The 21753-nt window shown below is 40.5% G+C and overlaps 1 long non-coding RNA gene across 1 annotated transcript in view; it reads left to right on the top strand.

Annotated features, from left to right (window-relative positions):
* The window catches only part of LOC144044200 (uncharacterized), a 35943-nt gene that overhangs the window by 8109 nt on the left and 6081 nt on the right, over positions 1-21753 (top strand). The window contains exon 2 of the long non-coding RNA XR_013291205.1: positions 10317-10505. This is a non-coding gene — a long non-coding RNA (uncharacterized LOC144044200). The remainder of the gene's footprint in view (positions 1-10316; positions 10506-21753) is intronic.

The raw sequence follows: 21753 nt of genomic DNA, 5'->3' as shown, positions 1-21753 counted from the left end.
ATACAAGCAGTCAAAAGCACATTTTCTATAATACATCTCCTCGTTTAACTTTGGCTTGTTAAACCTGCAGATGCCCTGATCGTGGTCCCCTGATCCAAAAAGGTTACTCGTCATTCTCGTTTTCATCCCGTAATGTTGGACACTTCAGACCAAGAGAAAAAGTACAATGGAACGTCACTTAAAATCAGGAAGCAAACAACAACAGCGATAACCATATTATGAAATACTACCCCCTGCAACTGAACATTATCTTTGTAGAACTCTTGTTGTATGTTGTGTAGCAGAGGATGAAAATTCAGTATAGTTCAATATTATTATTGCTGTTGTTACTTGGAAGGACGTGTATTTTTGTCAGCTTTGTTATGCAATTTGATTGCCCTGACAAGTCCTTCTGATATTGTCATTTCGCAGTTCCTATCATTGAACAGACACCACGTCACATCCTTCAATGATGACCATGTGATCTTGAGAAGAAAGGACGTTGACATCAAGCAGCTGCTCAATAAAGAAAGGAAAAAAACTCCAGCTAGTCAGCAATTTATTTTTAGAGGATGTTTTTCCTCCCCCCCCCCCCCCCAGATTGGTGAAGGGATGCTTGCCATCTGCCACTTAAGAAATCTCTTTTTTTTGTTTTTCTTTTTTTTTGTAATGTTGAATAATCTTAGCGGTGGGAGGCTACTTTTATTTACAATTGGCCACCGGGGGACTTTTGGCTTGTTTCATCTCGTGCGTCTCCTATAAATAGTTACACTCCCTGAAGGAAGAAACTTTTTGAGTTGCTTTCAAGTGCGGCTTCAGTCAGGAGGAGGACCGCCCGACAGCGAAACGACCACCTGGTTAAATAACAGACGTGCGAGTCTTGAAGTAGCTCGTCCGTATGGCTGAAGAGAGCGTTAGCGAGTCAGCGCTGCTCATGCAGGGACCACTTTGTTATGTGAATGAGAAGCATCGTGATCCGTCTAGATGGGGGTTTATACCCCAATTACCTCCATGGGGATGTTTTTACGAGATGATAATGAGGGTGGTAGCATAAAAGGGACCGCTTCACTCGACTTTCCCAAACAAATGAGATGAATTTTGCTGTGCTTCCATCTACAGTTGCTGCCAAACTAGGTTAGTCTCAGTTTTCCATACCAAATCATTAACAAAGATGCACCTGGTTGATGTGGAAATTAATTGTGGTTCAGTAGGATGAACTTGAAATGAAATCATTATTTTAAAAGTGTTTCCTTTTCTATATTTAGCCTCTGTGCTATTGTGCAAACTGTGCATAATGCTACAGTGGCTTAAATGTATACTTTTTGGACCAAAACATCTGTCTCAAGGTTGATGAATACTTAGCGCTATTGTATGATAATGTAGGGCAAGATTATGGTGCTTGGAGAAGTATTTTTTAGGTGGTAAAAACAGCTTGAGAACCGCTCTACTGGTGGGTTTCATTGGTGCTAAGAAACAAAACTCATGAGTAGAATAATTTTCACACTTTATAATGCCGTCTGTATGACTAGAAAGGAAAAGCAGCAACATATTGAGCTGATTTGTTTTGCAAAAATTTCAAAAGTTTCCAAGCATGCCTCTATACCGCTTTTAGTGTTGCAGGGCATGCTTTTAATGGAATTGTTAAACTTTGCACAAAATAATGCAAAAAAAAAAAAGTCATATAAATTTGACATTTGGGGGGAAAACTGCTATGAACCACCACCTCCCATCCTCCTCTGCTCCTTTGTTCTCTTTTTATTCCAATCAGCCAGGCCTGATTTACTCAAGGGGCCTAAGTGACCACACCTGGTGGTGTTGTAAGGCATCCTGGGAGATGTAGTGTCCTGATGGGCGGTGAAGAGGGTCTTCTGCCCAGATTTAGTCATAACTGTTTTAATTTTCCTTATTTCCTCAGTAAAGCTTTGTGAGTGTTATCGCAATTTCTGCCAAGTGCCTGTAATCAATGATGTTTTTAAACTTTTATCGTCATGACTGGGACCTCATCTATTTCCACAACAATGTAATCAATTATGTTTTTAAAGTCTCATCTCATGTCCGGTGAACTCCAGGTGGGCTGTTTGGTGGGGGCTTTTGTGATACCACACTTCAAGATAGTATAAGAAGGTTGTAAGTGTCTGTAATCGGGACACTTGCGAGAAGAATGCAGCCATTTGTCTGTAAACTCGCTTGTGGCCGGAATATTCTGTAAAAATAAAACCTTCGAAGGAACTGTTCACCGATCAGCCTGCATTCGGATAACCAACATTCTCACTACCCGAAAGAAAACGAACACGCGGAAGAAAAATATTTTTTTTTTCAACAGCGGCCATTTTGGTGCAAGTCCCTGGCTTCTGAAAAGGAATGTAGCGTCCCTCCCTCCGGTTCTGACGTCCTCGGCAGAATGACAGATGACCAAAAGGCATCACGGTGGGACAATGCATCTGCGTTGCCATGTTTGGTTCCTGGCCTGTGTACAACAGGAAAGTTAAACGGCTGCAGGCTCAAAAACCATCTTGTCACCCGGCTGTTTGTTTCTTTGTTTTTCGCCATCCACGGCAAAGGAGAATGATCAGTCTCCAGCGTGAACCTCCTTCCCAGCAGGTAGTATCTGCGGGTGTCCAGGGCCAATTTAATTGCTAGGCATTCCTTTTCCACTATAGCATAGTTTTTCTCTCTCTGTAGCAACTTCTGACTCAAGTATAGAATGGGATGTTCCTCACTTCCGTCGACTTGGGCAAGCGCGGCACCCAGACCCAACTCGGAAGCATCCGCGTGTACACCGAATTCCTTGCTGAAGTCTGGGGTAGTCAACACAGGTGTTGAACACAGGGCCCTCTTCAGGTTGCCAAATACCACTTCAGGTGCAGCTACCACAGAAAACTAAGAAATGAAACGTCTATAGTAATTAGCTAACCCCAGGAAGGATCTCACTTGCTTCTTGGTTACTGGCTTTGGCCAGCTCTGAATGGCTGCAAGTTTGGCCTCCTGGGGCTTTACAAGCCCATTTCCGATAGTGTACCCCAGATAGTCCATCTCGCTGAACGCCAGTTTAAATTTCTTGGGGTTAAATGTTAGATCGGCTTGTCTAAAAGATTCTAGAACATGCAGTACTGCTACAAACCTCCTGGAGTGGCAACGGCCGTCTTTTCCTTTGACTCTGCAGGCAAAGGAATCTGCCAATATCCCTTAGTGAGATCAAGAGTAGTTATGAATCGTGCATTCTCCAAACTTTCAATTAGTTCATCAACCCGATGCATGGGATAGGCGTCAAACTCCGACACTTCATTTACTTTCCGAAAGTCATTACAGAAACGTACTGTGTTGTCGGGTTTGTCTATCAGTACTATGGGGCTTTCACCATGTGTTCCTTCACAATGGGCATCACCGCGGCCATTTTGTCTCTCATGGCTCACACGTGTTCAATCTTGGTGCGGTGGGGACAGGGTTGCTCCTCCCACGTCTCTTTTGCAGTTTGTGGGAATGTAGCAGCTCAAAAGGTGAGAAGCCTGTAGAAGCCTGTGGAACTTCTTTTACTGCGAACAAGAGATAGGGGAGAAGCTGGTCCCAATTTCTTCCATCCTTGTCGATGGCCTTTCTCAGCATTGCTTTGAGAGTCACCCTCTCTACTAGCCCATACATTTGAGAGTGGTTCTCAACTGTTTTACTTGCAAAAGAGTACACACCTCTCTGGTAACTCTTGACATAAAGGGGGTACCTTTGTCTGTAAGAATTTCTTTTGGCAGCCCCACCCGGCTGCTGAAGAAGAAAAGTTCTTTGGCTATCTGAGTAGTGTTTGCTTTTCGTAAGAGGATGGCTTCCAGGTACCGGGGTTGCAAGTCAATAATCACTAATATGTATTGGTGTCCACGGGCACTCTTGGGCAGTGGACCTACAATGTCCATTCCCACCCTTTCGAAAGAAGTTTCTATAATTGGTAGAGGGATGAGTTGATTCTTATATGACTGTTTGGGTGCATTCAACTGACAATCAGGACAACTGTGACAGTAGTTTTCTATTTTCTTTGTGCACTCCTCACAAGAACCTTTGTAGCAGAAAAAAGCAGGGCTCCAATTGGGATTTTGGGATTTCCAGTGCCTTCCACCAGGCGGTCAGGGTGGAGGAAATCATTGGGGTTTTTAAAACAATTGTGTCGCTTAATCAATGTTGTAATAAAGAGTAAATCTGAAAGTCTGAGGTTGTTGCAATCCTTCTGTTCTAGTCCAGCCAACAGTTGTTCTCTTTTTATTCCAATCAGCCAGGCCTGATTTAATCAAGGGGCCTAAGTGACCACACCTGGTGGTGTTGTGAGGCATCCTGGGAGATGTAGTGTCCTGATGGGCGGCCGTTTTGGTGCGAGGCCCTGGCTTCTGAAAAGGAATGTAGCGGCCCTCCACTACACGTCCCCTCGTGATGCCACAACACAGAGACGTTTGAAAACATGAAAGTGTCCAAAAGGAGATGCTGAGGACGTTTAATGGATGTAATGAATATGCCAAGTCTGGAGTAGCACTGTAGGGCAGCCACAGGGAGTTAACGGAAAGCGTAGAAGAAGAATCAGGGAAGAAGATAAACCACTGAGCTGAATAGCCGATAGGCCAAGACTCTTGAAGCCGTATTACTTCTCCCAGGAAACATTTCTCGGCATACGATCCTATACATTTACAGTATTGAAATATGTCGATGTCTAATCTGTACGTATACGTATAGTTTATACAGTAGTCCGCTCGCGAGATGGGAGGAGTAAGATGGCCGCCCTGTCGCTTCAACGGCTTTCACGGGCGTGTATGGGCTATCGGCTATCCAATAGTACATACAGATCAGTGAGACGAACACAGGAGAAGACAATGCCGGGCCTTGACAATCTCTTGAGTACAATTTATATTGTAAATAAACAGTTTAACATTGCCTGTCGCCTTTATAAATACCTTAAAACAAAAATAAACCATACAGAAATACAGATTCTTAGTCAATAAAACAAAATCTTCAGCAATAACGCTGCTAAATATTTTCCAATGAGCGTTAGCACACTCCTGTGGACGAAAAACGGTAATGTTTTACTATGCAGTAAATTACACAAAGAACATGAAATATAGCAATTTTAGTTAAACAATGAAACATTGCTCCAATATGAACCTTGTTCCCTTCTCAGCCAGGTGCTGAAGAATCGTTCACTGAATTAGTTGTAAACTTCAGTTTTCTCTGATTTCCTGTTGCGCGCACACGTCTTCTCTGCACTTGGAAGAAGGCGCTACTGGCAGTACGCCGGCTACTTACGTCAGTTCCTACCGATTTATGAGATGTTTTCCTGTATCCTTCAAATTGAAAGTATCAACTATATTATAATTGCACAATAAAATGCAAAAACAAAAATAATAGCAGGGTCATTTACACATTTTATTTTAGAAAACCTGAGGAAATATTTTTTAGCTTTTTTTTTTAAATTTATTTATTTATTTGCCCTGCAATTTGGCGCCCCCTCCACTAGATGGCAACCACCTAGTTTGCCTATGCCCTGGGCTGGCCTTGGCTAAAGAGGTTGCGCAAAACGACTACAACACGGCTATCCGCCATTGTTGTTGACAGACTGGCGGTTCGCCCGCAGTCACGCGAGAATTGGAGCATAAGTCATCAAACTACGACAATGCGTCGTCATCAAGCTGCACCACTACGTCATCGCTGGAGGAGTATCCCGCTGTCCACATTGGAACGTATGGGGTGCGTTTTGAAATCTTTCCACTCTGGAGCCCGGTTCCAAAAGTTATCGGTGTCAAGCTCCGAAATAGGTTTTCGTGTGGAGGGGGCCTAAATACATACACACTAATTGACACAACGAGACACACTTGGGCAAGACACAAGTGGTAGAGGGTGCTGATTGGTTGACACACGAGGAAGGGCAGGCAAAGTGGACATGATCAGGCTTGACGAGACACTAATAATATGACAAAACATGACCGAAACTTAAGGACAAAAATTAAACTAAACCAAAACTAAACCCGAGCCATGACAGAAGTAAAACAAAAACGAACCCAATCTCAACCCAAATCATGACACAAAGTATTGCAAGTGTGTATTTGGTCTGTATTTTTTTAGTCTAACTCTATATCTCGTTGAATAAACGACTGAAAGTGCATTGTTGGCTCTCCTTGCTCACATGTAAGGGCATCACAATAACTAACTACTCCATTTCCCCCCCCCCCCACTTTATGGCGGCATAGCTGGAACTCGCTCTTAACAAATCTTTTGGATCACAGCACAAAGTCAAAAAAACACACATTGACCAATCAAACTCTTGTAAATTGTGAAAAACACCAAAGTTGGGGTACTCGTAAGTCAAGGTATGCTCATGTTTATCACTTAATTTTTGTTTATATTTCGCCCCTTGAATTTTTGTATACATGAGTATTTACTATAATTATGACTTTGCTACTCTGTTAGCCTAGTGCGTCACTAAGCACGTTCCAACTCGCAACATCCTAATTTGGGTTACATCACCTTGTTCGGTGCTTTCTTTTGTACAATTTCCTACTAAAGTGCAGTGAGAGCATGACAGCCGCATGAAACGCGCCCGCTGCGACGTCCTTTAGGCGTGGGATCGGGTGGGCCAACCAGGGTGCCTGTAATTCTTCTCTGACACAGAGGGAGAGGGCGTAATTAAACGTCCAGGTCTTTTCACATAATGACTTTCCATTGAATGAATAACACACAGGCCTTGTCTTTTATGCTGTACAAAAGATGAGTGTTCAAACATGCTGTTGGTATAGAGGAGAGTCCACAACGGTGGAGTAAATTAACACACAAGAAGTTAAGGTGACGAACATGAACGTTCAACCTCGTCGTGACAAGCCCCAAAAGACTTTGATGCCGCCGTCGACATGCAGAATATTCATCACTTACTGTGATCTGCGTTGAAGTCTGCTTCCGTTCAAAGACGGTCTAATCTAATTCTGCTCATTTGGGCCGCTATATTTATCTGTTCTTTGAAAGCGGATGCTTTTAATATCGCCGTCGAGAAAAGGTTGACAGGAAGCAGGACTTCAAAAGTGTTAATTTACAGAACAGGGTCATAATAGGCAGGATTATACACATCCGCGCCACAAATAACTGCATCATTCCTTCATGTGTTTTAGTAAGTAGAGCATTTCACAATCCCTGAAAACATCCATCCATTCATTTTCTATCATGATTGTCCTATTGAGGTTAGAATTCAATGTGCTATGAACACAAGATAGCTGACAACATCGTCCTGTGATTTGTAGGAAAAGAAGCCGCTGCATATGTACAATTTATAACGAGATTTGACCCTCAATCGCCAAACTTGGAAGTGAACATGCTAACCAGTAAGCCACCCTGCAGTCCTAAAACAATGTTGACACAATTACAGTTGCAGGCTTGGGGAGTAACGGAATACATGTACCGCCGTTACGTAATCAGATTACAATTTTTTTATCTGTATTCCCTTACAGTTACAGGAAAATACATGTAATCAGATTACAGGTAGATTTATTAAAAATGGGGATTACTTCGAGGATTACGATTTCTACGATGAAAGAGAGTGCAAGAGAGACAGAGAGAGATTGGGACCGTTGTTGGGGAGGTGGGAACAAACGAACGAACGAACTGACTAGTCGTGTCCTCCACACGCAGGTAGTTTGAAAAAGCTTCACGGACGGGAGGAGGAAATGGCAACCGGTATACACTGAAAGTTACTCATCTTGCTGAAGGAGCGAAAGTTTGAGCTGAGAGTCCAGCGGCATGCTACGCGCTGTAGCTTCTTGCTAGCTAGCCCGCTAGCCTACAACCATAATGTGAGTTACACCTTCCAAACAAATCTTCCTTTCACCAATTCACTATTTAAACATCATATACAACATATACACGGCTAAACTTGTGACTGGGATAAAAGTTAATTTTGCAGTTGATGTCACACATCGTCATCTTCATTGTTTCTATCTATCTATCTATCTATCTATCTATCTATCTATCTATCTATCTATCTATCTATCTATCTATCTATCTATCTATAGCCTACATGCTTTTTAATTACAAAGGATTTTTGCTATTTGTAGGCTGCCCGGGTCCCTATCACTCGCAAATAGCAGGGGCACATTGTATAGAATATATATTGTGGTGATATTTATTTTCATTTTGTCTTCATGAGCATACTCAATATTGGAGTAATCTAAAAGTAATCCAGTTACATTACTTTAATATTATGGTACTTGGATGACGTTACTAACTAGATTTTTTAGCAGGTAACTTCTAACTGTAATGGATTACAATTTAAAAGTAACCCTCCCAACCCTACAGTTGACTATTTAGTTGGATTTTGTTTGAAATGAATTCATGGCAAATAGTGATGCATTTTTTGTGATGATATTCTTAAGCATTGTTTTAAAAGCTCATGTCATCAGGTGTGGCGAGGAAAATTCACTTAATTGGCGCTCAAATTACTTAGGATCTCACTGTGTGTTTTTCTTCAATTGCAAAATCATTATTTCTGTGCATGCTGTTAATGACATTTATATTTGGTGGTGTGTCTTGAGGTATTTCCAAGGTACTTATCTCATTAAAAGTTGGGAAACATTTTTCGTTCCTTTGGAGTCGTGCAAATGTGCCAGAAAATGGTACAGATATGGAGGATCCTGTGTAAAAAATAATAATAATAATTTGAGGATCGTGTTGAAAGTGTAATTTCCTGACTGGAGAAGATGGTTCCACCATTAGCCCGCCAACACTTCCCTTTTTAAATGTCACTGTCCATTGCACTGCATCATGTGCTATTATCCTACTTTCAAAGGCTTTCTGAGGGCGCTTGATGGAGGGCTGTTGAATTACACAGGCGACTAAACTTACATAAGCTGCTACTAGTTTGTATTTGGTGTTTCTCACAAAAGAAGAGATCTGCCCCCCCCCCCCCCCCCACACACACACACACACAATTTTAAAACAGTTCCCAGGTGTAGAAATAAACTCTCATCAACATATGCTAAGGATAAAGAATGTACTTTTCATCACACTCCTTGAAATGGCGGTTTTTGGAGGGGCAGTTCTGTCTCATGGAAATGTAGACATCTTGGGACGGTGTTAGGGCGTTGTGACTATGTACCCTAAGGACTATCATCTGCGTCATCTTTTCCAACCCATCTTGTGACTGTTTTTCAAAAATGTGACAAGCAACAACTCAAGTGAGTTTTTGTGGATGCTCTGAAACTCCCTCCAGAGCAGATGTTCACACCTCCAAAGTGAATAGCACCTGGGTAATTTAACCATGTCCATCCTTTGAGGATTCAATTATATTTTCACTTGCGGAGGCAGCACTTCATCACCAAGATGCTGAGGTGCACATTGTCAATTAGTGCGGGCAAATTTAAATAGCCGCCACACCTCCTATGTTGACAACATAGACAAATAATATCATGTGTGCCAGTTAGCTATTGGCTAAAGCTAATCTGCTTGACAGCCGAGTGAAAAACTGGCTTTTGGGATTGGTTATAATGTAAATTAGCTCTAGTGAACAGAAGTCCAGAAGGGCTTACTTACAAGCACATTTTCAGAAATGGGTAGATAACAAAAGATTTACGTGGCTGTTAATTTCATACTTGATGGGTGGGCAGGCACTACAGAGACCCAACTATTTGTATACAAGCCATCAAAACGGTAAATTCCCATAATATGTCCACTTTTTAACTCATTCACTGCCATTGACGGCTATGAACGGCTCAAAAATTCATTTAAATTATTTCTATTAGTTTAACAGTTTTTTCCACTTTTGTTAACAAGAGTATGAAAACCTAGAATTTTTTTTTTTGCACATTAAAACAGATATGAAATTTGTGATTAATCACGAGTTGCCTGACGCCCCGAGTTTATTATCTTTTCTTTTCTTTTCTTTTCTTTTTAAATTCATTCACTGACATTAACGGCTATAAACATCAAAAATTCATTTTAACAATTTTTTTAATTTAAAATTTTTTCACCACTTTTGTTAACAAGAGCATGAAAACCTAGAATTTTTCTATTGTACATTTAGAACCGATATAAAATGTGTGATTAATCGTGAGTTAACTAGTAAAGTCATGCGATTAATTGCAATGAAAAAATTTAATCGCCTCTAGCCCCTAATTTTTAATAATCTTTTTTTTTTTTTTAAGGAATTTATGGCAGTGAATGAGTTAATATCAAGTGACAAAATGAGTACCGGTAGATCGATGAATAGTGAACATGAAACATGGCTAACGTGTTATGGCATGTGAACATATTATATTATAACACATACTGTATCGTTTGCTGGTGATGCCACGAGCACTGACATTTTTCCCTTTTGTCTTCCTCTTCAGTTGGCAAGCAATCAAAGAGGCGGTGGAGTGCAGGGGAAATGTCGTCATGGTAACAGAAGAAACAGCGGCGATGACCGCGAGAACGGAGGCAGCCCTGATCTTCCGTGATCTGCTATCACAGCTGAGCATCATTACGATGAGGTGGACGGCTCAGAGACGGAGGGATCCGTGTGCTTGCAAAGGTCACAGGTGGATTTGCGGGGCGGACATTTAGTTTGTTCTTTAAGCTTTAATTAAAATGGCTTTTATTTCAATCATTGAATTGTCTAACAAGATGTGGACATTTGAACACATTTCTTTAGTTCATGTGAGATCTTTCATTAGAGTAGGCTGAATGCCATAAATATTAAGTATTAAAGACAATTTCCTAAAATAAGTAGGCTATATCTGGGGGGGGGGGAGGGTTTGGGCCAGAAACATGGCAAAGTGAGAGCATTAAAAACTGAGAGCATTAAAAATTTTACAATTTGAATTAAAAACAAGGCAATACAGAATTGCAAACGATTCAATGCTTCTCTGATGATAATCAGATGTTGACATGCCAAAATACTGATTATTTAGTAGGAGTGGGAATCTTTGAATGTCTCACGATTCGATTTGATTCAGATTTTTGGTTATGCGATTCGATTCAGAATCGATTTTTCATTCAAAATTATTTGATTGACAATGATTTTTGCTTCTATAGATGTGCAAGGAATTGTAATGATCTACTCGCTAATGCTAATTAGCGCGCTACTCGCAGCACTTTTATCACTCAAAAGAACGGCTCCACGCTGATTTTTTTTAAACTTTTATTGGAATAACTTGATCGTGACTTTTTCCTTCTACTCTCTAATGTGGCTACAACTTAACAGTGTATTAGACCGCGTGGAATCACACTGCCCCTCAGTGGCCAACATGAATAGCGCTCCAAATAAAGGCACACACAGAAAAAGTCAAGACAGTATAAAATAATTTAGATAAAATCGATTTTGGGACATTTAAAATCTATTCTGAATCGTACTAAATGAGAATTGCGATTCTTATGAGAATCGATTTTTTTTTTTTGGCACGTCCCTATTATTTAGTTTCACTCGTGCAATGTACAACTTCATCTTGAAAATAAAAAAAATTAAAATACACAAGCTTATTTTGAAAAATAGAGATTTTCATCTTATATGTATGGCTATATTCTCATACTATTATCATTTTAATAATAAAAAAGACTTTAAAAACTTTTTTTTTTTTTTAATCCTTAAAAATGTTTCTAATGTCTCTTTTCAAATGGATAAATCCGGACCAAAACTGACATGATTCAACCCTAAACTTGCGATTGACAATCATGCAGAACCAATTTGCTGCCACTACCAAAATGGTCAAAGAGGATCCCTACTTCTTGGTCTGGTGACGAAACAAATAACTGGTTAACGTAGATGAACAGTTGTTCATTGGCAGGAAACGACTTCAACGTGTGTGTTTGTGTGTGTGTGTGTGTGCGTGTGTGTGTGTGTGTGTGTGTGTGTGTGTGCCACTGCCAAAATTGTGCTCCCGTGCTTGTCAGACAAATCAGCTTTGCTCTCGTTGGGAGGGAAAAAAAGAAAAAAAAAGTGTGGTCTGAAAATAGGCCTGATCGAAGTGCCGTGTTTCACATTACATGGCACCAACTCGAGACCTCAGCGAGACCTCACTGGTGTCCTCTGTCACTTTTCAAGGCACTCCTAATCTAGAGGACACTGTTCAAGGTCAAGTCACATGCATCTTGATCACTGCATCTGCATGATGGCCTTGTTGGTTTGTGTGCAACTTCCTGTCTAGTTTTGGTATATTTTAGCCTTGAATCGATATATGCACAGTTTAATTTATTTTTTATTTTTTTAGCAATTCCAGTTGTACATCCACTGGAGGGGCATATTATGTAAATGCTTTTAACTCATTTACCGCCATTGACGACTATAGACGTAAAAAATTCATTTGAACTATTTCTATGAGTTTACATTTTTTTCCACTTTTGTTTAACAAGAGTATGAAAACCTAGGGGAAAAAATTATTGTACATTTACAACAGATATAAAATTTGTGATTAATCGTGAGTTAACTATTGAAGTCATGCAGTTAATTACCATCAAAAATTGTAATCGCCTGACATGATTTAAAAAGAAAAAAGAAAAGATTATTAAAAATTAGGGACGTCAGGCGCTTAAAATTTTTAATCATAATTAATCACATGATTTTTTTTATGTCTATAGCCGTCAATGGCAGTGAATGAGTTAATCACAAATTTTATATCTGTTCTAAATGTACAATAAAAAAAATCTAGGTTTTCATACTCGTGTTAACAAAAGTGGAAAAAAATTTAAACTAATAGAAATAGTTCAGATGAATTTTTTACGTCTATAGCCGTCAATGGCAGTGAATGAGTTAATTGCTCCAATACATAAAAAGTCCAAATCTAAGGCCGCTGCCCATTATAGGGCAACTATTGAAACATTTGTATGCATGAATAATCAGTGATAGTTCCAACATCTAGCGTCCGAGCAGTGTCCACACATTGTGCAGGCAAGTAGGCTCGTTAGGGCCCTTGAAGCTCACGTCTTTAGAGCAGAAGGGAACTCTCGTCTCGCCATAATGAGCCTGACAAGACACCGGAGACTCGTGAAGGCAGCAAGGCGGCCGCAGGAAATAAGTAGAGGCGCTCTGACGGCATCCTCCCCATTAGGAACCCCCATTAGGGGAGGAAGGTTTCGGCAGGGTGCAATTGCTTTCACTGTGCAGGTACGACTTTAACAGACAAGATTACTTCTCGTGCATTTGCTTGGAATTTAATGAACATTGCACAGGTGACAAGTGGTCACTTTCCACCATTGTGCACACCGAAAATAAAATAATCATACTACGAGATTAAGTCGTAATTTTACGAGAATAAAGTTGTGTGTTTTATCGAGTTAGTCATCTAGATATCAAGATAAAAAGTTATACATGTTCCAGAAAAAATATTGTTGAGAAAAAAGTTGTACACAATTTTGTAAAAAGTCTCATATTGACATATCAGAGAAACCACATACATTCTCACACAAATTCGTACCCTAACCTTAACCATCATAACTGATTGCCTAACCAACCACAACTAAAATCAAATTCAAACCTAAACTATAAAACCACATCTTGACCCTCAAAAAGAAGTCTTGACTTGTGAGGCCCGGCCAAAATGTCCCCACAAAGCACCTGGTCCTCACAATGATAGTGAAAACCCGGGATATACACCACACAAAGTTACAAATACACAAACACACACACGTTGGGTTTACATTTCTAGTGGGGACATCTCATTGACATAATGCATTTCTTAGACCCTTACCCTAACCTCAACCAAAACCCAATTCAAACCTAAACTCTAAAACCAAATTTTGACCCTCAAAAAGAGGTTTGGACTCATGCGGACCACCAAAATGTCCCCACAAGGACACGTGATCCCCACAATGATAGTAAAAACCCAGGAAATGGTCCCCTTGATGTGATATAAACTCGCACACACACACACGAAGGATGGCTAAATTGGAGCTCGGGGGGGAGTCGCAGGTGTTTCCATCATCACCTCCAAATGGAATCGGAAAACATGCAGATCCATGGGCAGCGCAGTGAACACATTTGAAATGAATTAATGATATTTCCAATAGGGAGATTGCGCTGACCACACACACTCGTGCACTGGGAATTAGAAACACATATTCCATTCATGGTGGCTGTTGTGAGTGACGTTGTATCTTCTTGTGCGCATGCTGGTCACTTTGGGGACGCATTACGTCCACACAGCAGACGGACCGAGGTCGCAATTAATAGGTAATGTGAACACTTACTCAAAAAATCGGAATTGAGCATTAAGACCTGCAGTGTGGCCGAACGTCAGATTAGAACTCAGTTAATATATATATATATCAAGAAAGACTGTTAAAATCTGGTCTCAAGACAGCATTGAGACCGTTAAAGGATGTTTCCTATGCACGGAGTGGAATACCTTTCATGGGCTGGATGTGGATACTGCTGCTGTGACTGTAACTGACTATATTCAATTCTGTGTGGACAACATCATACCAACAAAGGAAATAACTGTTTACCCCAACAACAAACCGTACATTACTGAGGAGGTTAAAGACTGTATTAACCGCAAAAAAAGGGCGTTTAAAAACCAGGACAGAGCCCAGCTCAAACTGGTTCAAAAAGAACTCAAACACATGCTTAAAGAAGCAAAAAGGAAGCACAAAGAGACTATAGAACAACACTTTGCTGCTAACAAAAACACCCAAGGAAATGTGGGACAACATGAGGAGGATCACCAACTTGACTCCTGCTCAAAAAGGCCTCAGCACCCTAAATGACCTCCAGAAGGCAAGGGAGTTGAATGACTTTTATTTAAGATTCGAAACCCAGGACTTCTCCTCTGAATGTGGGGAGGTCCTGAGGTCCATTTCAGTGAATGAGCAGGACTCAAGGCTGGTGATTCATCCCCATGAAGTCCAATCTGCTTTTAGGTCTGTCTGTACAAAAAAGGCCTCAGGACCGGATGGGATATCTGCCTTTCTGCTAAAATCCTGTGCAGAAGAGCTCACAGCGGCATGGCAGCCCATCTTCCAGAGATCTGTGGACTCACACTCCATTCCCAGTCTCTGGAAAAAATCAGTAATCACCCCGGTTCCTAAAAAACAATGTCCTGTGGCCAATAATGACTTCAGGCCTGTGGCTCTAACTTCCATTGTCATGAAGTGTTTCGAGAGGCTGATGATGACCCTGCTCAGGGGGGAGGTGGATGCACACTTAGACTCCCTTCAGTTTGCCTACAAGCAGGGTCGCGGCACTGACGATGCTATCAACAGCATCACACATCTGGTCAGCAAACACCTAGACGGCCCTAAAGCTTATGCACGCGTGTTGTTTGTTGACTTTAGCTCAGCGTTCAACACAATGCAGCCGCACCTGCTTTTGGGTAAACTGAAGGCGATGAATGTGAACCCGTACATCTCGAGGTGGTATCACTCCTTCCTGACACAGCAAGTCAGGGTCAATAGCTCCCTCTCGGAACCCAGATTGATAAGCACAGGCGCCCCACAGGGCTGCGTCAGCTCCCCGGTCCTCTTCACGTTGTACACAAATGATTGTGTGACATCACACCCAGAGAACTTTATCATTAAGTTCTCTGATGACACAGCTATCGTCAGCTTGCTGCAGGCCGGCGGTAGCCCACTGGACTATTTCTCAGAAATAGAGAAATTTGTCCAGTGGTGTGACCAGAATCATCTTGTGCTCAATGTGGGGAAGACAGAGGAGGTGATATGTGATCCAAAAACTGTTGGTGACCACAGGCCACACATTAAAAGCAATCACATCAGCCAGGTGGGTTCATACAGGTATCTGGGGGTCCACAAGACAACACACTCAGCTTGAGGGTACATGTTGGAAGTCTCTGCTCCAAACTCCAACAGCGTCTCTATTTCCTACGCAGACTTAGGGTCTATGGAGTGGAGCAGAGGATCATGCTGTTGTTCTACCGGGCTGCATTGGAAAGTATCATCAGATACGGCATTGCGGCCTGGTACGGCAACCTGACTGTGCAGTCAAGGTCACAGATTGCCAGTCTGGTGCGGACTGCCATGAAGATCATGGGGGTCAGGAATCATCCTTCCCTATAGATGCTCTATGAGCGGTCCGTCACCGGACTGGCACAGAAAATTGTTACTGATCCGACTCACATTCTGCATCATGAGGGCCCCCAGAACCAGGCTGAACCGCTACAAGAACTCATTCCTGCCGACATCCATCAAGCTGCTTACCAACCGACATTAACTCAGTGCAATAAGATATATGGTGCAATGTTGTGTGTGTGGAATATATGCAGCCGTGCTGTACATACTCATGTGTATATACATATATATATATATATATATATATATATATATATATATATATATACATATAGGAGTGTGTGTGTGTGTGTATGTGGGTGTGTGCAGTCCTCATGTATGTACTTCTCTACACATGTATACTTCTGTGAAGACTTCTGGGAAGTCTTCTACTTATTGCTGCACTTCTTATTTAATTTTAATTTTATCTCTTTCTATTCTGTTGTTTTTTTTTCTTTACTGTAAACTGCAGCTGGACGGAGTCCAGGAAAAAGTTCCACACGTGTAAAATAAAAGTATATCGTACCGTATATATATATATATATATATATATATATATATATATATATATATATATATATATATATATATATATATATGTATTTCCATTCAACATTTATTAATTTTTGAAATGACTAATAATGACCAACAGGTGATGTTGAAGTTCAAATGAATGTTTGTTGTGCCATGAGATGGAAGAGGTTGGAGATTGAACATTTTTAGCCAAATGACAACATCCCATCTCTCAAATGTCTCAGGCCTGGTCACACTCTAAATGATTTTCTTTGGATCATCTTTGCTTGAGTAATTCTCCATTTTCATTTTTGTGGTCGTACCCATAGATATGAATATATATGAATTTGAATGGAGGCGCCCCTTATTATGGCCTCTTCTAATAATGTGGTTTGAGATTTAAGAACATCTTGATAATTCTACATTTGACAATTGCTGGGTAAAATCAAATTATCTCGCTCTGATAGCTTCATAAAAAGCTTTTCATATTTGGGACAGAGGAAAGGTAATATAAAAAGGCTCGGACTCGGATATAATTGAACGGCACATATTCACACAACAAAGGGAATAGATGGGCTCAAATTTCCAAAGACATCAATGCAAAGTAATGTCTTTAGTGTGTGAATGTTGAAGATCAGTTAAACAAATTCACCGACTCCTTCCAAGTCTCAACCAATTCAACAATATTCAGTCCATTCAGGACATCTTGAGAACTTTGTTTTACTTTCCAAATTTTCGAAAGAAACACTGCCAAATCAATTAGGACTACACTTTTTCTTTCACATAGTGTGGCGGATTCAAACAATTCCAATGTCAAACTGTTCAGCTGATCATGGACAATTGCGCTTGCCAAACTTTCATCACTATTTTGCAGTTTGTTAGCATACCAACTGTTAGAAAGTTAGCGTTTGATCCGCTGCAATTAGAAATACTATCTGAATGCAGGGCAAGGTGTAAAATCTTAACCAATCGACCATGCCACCTTCTCTTTTTCGGTCACTTTCTATTATGTTAAAAACCAACCAACCAACTGTTAGCATGTTAGCACTTTTTAGACATTTAAACTACCCAGGACCAAATTCAGCTTTTATCATTTTTCCACATCACTACATTTCCTATATCCTTTAACTACCCAACATTTGAGCTCAGTAACTATGTGAGGGAAGTTTATTAAAATGGCTGAAGATGCATATACAGGACCTCACAGTAGAGGGCAGCAGTGGTCTGTGAACTGTCGTGAGCAGGCTTCCAGACCATGTTACGTGAGAGATATGAAAAGTCAACTTTGAGCAGCTATTTACTCAGAGAGCCATTTTATCACTTTATCCGCCACGGTGATGGATGTGTTGTTATATTTTAACTTCACCACGTCTTTTATTAGCTCTCGCAGCTCCCAAAATAAATGTTCCGGATTGGAATGATGTATCCTTTTTTTCTTCTTTTTTTTTTGTTTATGTATTCTAAACCACATTAGCAGTACTTCAGATTCTTCTGTAGGTCTCATGTTGATAATGTTTTCAGTTACTTTGTGGTGCAGTGATATATTAGCGCCTGGAAACATCACATTGAACCTTTTGAAAACAACAAACCTCCCCTTTGGATCTAAAATAAGCCATCAATTGGATTGTTTGCAAACCTCTAATGTTGCCAATAAAATAATTAGTTTGAGAGTCAAACAGTTTTTTTTAAATGAACCTTACAGGCAATGTTTTAGGTAAGTAGCCTATTATATTATATGTGTGTATATATATTAAAAGTGAAATATTCAGATCCCACGGTCTCCCAACTCATATGACATAACCTGCTTGAGTCATTCGAATGCATCCTGACCAAGCAGAAGAAGAATTATGTTGTTGTTGTTGTTGTTTTTCTTCCTTCTATGTGGACAGTGAGGGAATGCTCCCCCAAGGAAAGCTTGTGGCCTTTGCGCGCCGTGATGCAAATGCCATGTGGGTGTGGGATCTGGACTCGACTCGCTCCGGGCCTGAGTAAATAGTGCAGCCATTCCTGGCATGGCTGCGTATGGCGCAGGAAGGAAATGTCTGTAATCGGGGGAACTTTGACGCTTTCCCATAGCTGGCTCAGGGACTGGCTTGGCAGCAGAGAGATGACAGTGTGTTAAAAGTGGCTCTCTATGAGCCCTTCCACATGTTTTACTTTTAGTCTGCATGCTCCAAAAATATTCTATTTCTAAAATTCTAATGTGAAATTTGGAGTGCAATGAATAGTTCCCATGTGAGGGTTTTAACATTTCTCCAGAGAGCCTAAAGTTAGATTATTTCCTGCTGTCCAATGAGCCAAATAATCTTTTCCTCTTCATAGAAAACATGTCAAGAATGTGTAAATGTCCAGCAATGTTCGAGTCCTTACATGCTATTTCACGGCATTTAAAAAAACAACAACATTTTTTAATAACAAGACATTGGTCCAAGACAGGAACCCTGGGGCACCCCGTTATATTTCATTGTAACTTAAGTGATCGTTTTACAAATGTAAGAGGGATGCGAGAATGCATTCAATGCCATATATACTGAGCACAGTATTTTGCCACAAAAATAAAGAAATAATCATCCTGGGGCATGTCTAAATAAATTGCGTACTCTTTCCTCTCGACTAGATGATTGGTCGCCCCCAAAAATATGCAAATAGGTGAATGCCGAACTTCAATAATGCGGTGGTGCAGACGCAGCACGTTAGTGCATCCAGACAGCCCCAAAAATACAAAGAAGGAGAAAGGGTAGTAGAAAATGGGGAAAAAAACACTTCACGCATGCCACACCAAAGTATAATTGGTCTGGAAAGTCTTTCAGCGAGATCTGATCATTGAGCCATTGCAGACTTTCATCGCAAGTGAGGTAAAATACTCCAATTTGACCCGGTTGTCGGTACCCGTGTACCCAGATTTACATTCTGCCGTTGTAATAATTTGCAAAGGAATCATTCTGGACATTTCCAAATCACTTTCGAATACATCATTTTGCCGTCAGCTGTCAGTTTATCTTAAGCAAGACACGGCCATTAGGAATTATTTGTATTATGATTATAGCTGGCCGGATTGACGTTGTCGAGTTAATGCTGTTTTCCATCTCATAGCGATACCCTCTTTTTCCTCTGCCTGAATAGCAATATGGCTTGAAAAAAAATGGAGACCCAAATTATACGCTCCAACAGCTTTTTATACCATAATTATCTATCCTTTAAGATTTGTGAGCTTGACAAATATATATTTAAAATGGGCTTTTAGGGTCCTGAGCTGGAAAGAGCCGTTTATGTATATATTTTTTCAAACCTCAGGACCTGCAAAACACATACAGTAAATCTAATGTAACGTCAGTACTGCCTGTGGCCTTCTGTCAACCTTCTCCTTGAGTCAGCAGAAATGCGTGCCGGCTATTATAATATCCTTTACGTCAAATCTAAAACTCCTTGATGGTAATAAAGTCCACTTGGCATTTATTTATGTAGATCCACTACTCGCTCTGATTTTCCCCAAAGAGTTCTACCAAGACAACAAGAAAGACAACAAGAACAGCAACCGTTGCGGCATGCCAGCAAGCATTTGCGGTTTATTTTCATCTGGTTTGTTTGCAAGTCCGTCTTGTGAGTCACGGCACATCAAGGGTTAATTAGGGCTATGGGAAAGCTACAGTCTGTTGAAATGTGGGAATGTTGAACAAGTGTGAAGGAGTCACTCACCCTTTGGTGTTGCCATCATCGTTTCGTTTGGAGACTGATGAAAAAGCAGTTTTTTTACACACTGTTCCAGTGGCTTTTTTTTTTTCAGTAAAATTACTTGATAATGTCTAATATACACTTGTTTAAATATTCTTAATTAATGATAAAGAATAAAGAACATTAGACTATTGTCTTATCATTATGTAAACTAACAACAATGCAGTAGGATTTAATTAAACAACAATAATTGACTATAATAAGTTAAAAAATGTTTAATTATGAAACTACTGAAACGATATTTTTTTCGTTTTGCAATTAAAAAAAGAAGAGAAATTGTGATGTGTCTACTGCAAAGCAGGACTGGCTCACACAACTGAACATCTATGGTAAAGTCATCATTAGCTAGTGGAATATAGCCTACCACTGCGAGTTAGAACAAACTGTAAACTGTAAAAGGTGGTCAAAGATGGACACAGCCGCCGGTGCACTGTTGATAGCTTTATTGAGCCAAAGAAAAAATCCCGGTCAGCAAAACTAAATGAACTTAGTAATCAAATTCATACACCATCTGTACGGCCCCAACTGATGCCCAGAGGCACTCAAAACACTCACACTCGCTAACAGTTAGCCAGTCAGCCATCCCGAGTCAACAGCAGACCGTTCTACTTTCTCAATCACCGACTCCTGCGTCACTTGAAGAAAGAGACAGAATCTCTGCGTCCTTTTGATTTCTGGGGACGGGAATTAATAAATTTCATCCCGTCAGCCCTTTTTCTTTTCGGGTATTGTCCGAAAGGAAAAAGGAACAAAAACAAAACAAAACTTAACAGGCCACGCCCCAGCCTTTAAAAGCTGCACACATTCAAAGGCTACTACAACAGACAAATTTAACACCTGCACATTATTAGCATTATTGATGATGCAAAATACATTTTTGATTATGCGAATGCGGTACTGTATCCAATAATAAATTGTAAAAATATTAGATAGCCCCAGCTCTAGTAACGTTTATCATAATATGGAAAAGGTAAATAATAGTGTGGGAAGTGTCATAAATCGTAAGGTCTATGTAGTCAGTGGTAAAAAAGGCTGAAGTTCCTCACTAATGAGATGATGTAGTATTTACTGCCACAGCAACACTTCATGACATTGCAAAAATTGTTAGTTTAATCTAACCATTCACTTCCCTTATTAGTAACCTGGAAGAGAAAATACATATCCAATATGTGTTGTCTTCCTTACTTATAATTGCATTGCTTATCCCTTCCCTTTGACCAAAATTGACAAACTGGAGACACTCTACTTCCCCCCCCCTGGATTTGTTTAACTCTTCTCCACAAGCTACTCATGGTGGCCTCCAATGTTGGTTGACTACAACAATTTCCTGTCCTTAAGATTTGGTGACAGATGAGTATTTAGCCATCCATCTGACACGGAACCCCCGAGGGCGGCCCTGGATTTCTCTGGTTTTCCGCACAGTAGTTAAAGCCCCGTTTGAACCTGTGGATCAGGTTGTGCTCAAGCTTCTGTCAGTCAAAGCGGCTCTGCTTTGGCACTTGCGCATCTGGGAAATGAATTTTTGAAGATGACTTCAGCGCG

Source organism: Vanacampus margaritifer, chromosome 2, assembly GCF_051991255.1.
Source record: "Vanacampus margaritifer isolate UIUO_Vmar chromosome 2, RoL_Vmar_1.0, whole genome shotgun sequence".
Lineage (NCBI taxonomy): Eukaryota > Metazoa > Chordata > Actinopteri > Syngnathiformes > Syngnathidae > Vanacampus > Vanacampus margaritifer.
Note: the sequence above shows the minus strand (reverse complement) of the source record. Positions and strands in the feature narration are given on the sequence as shown.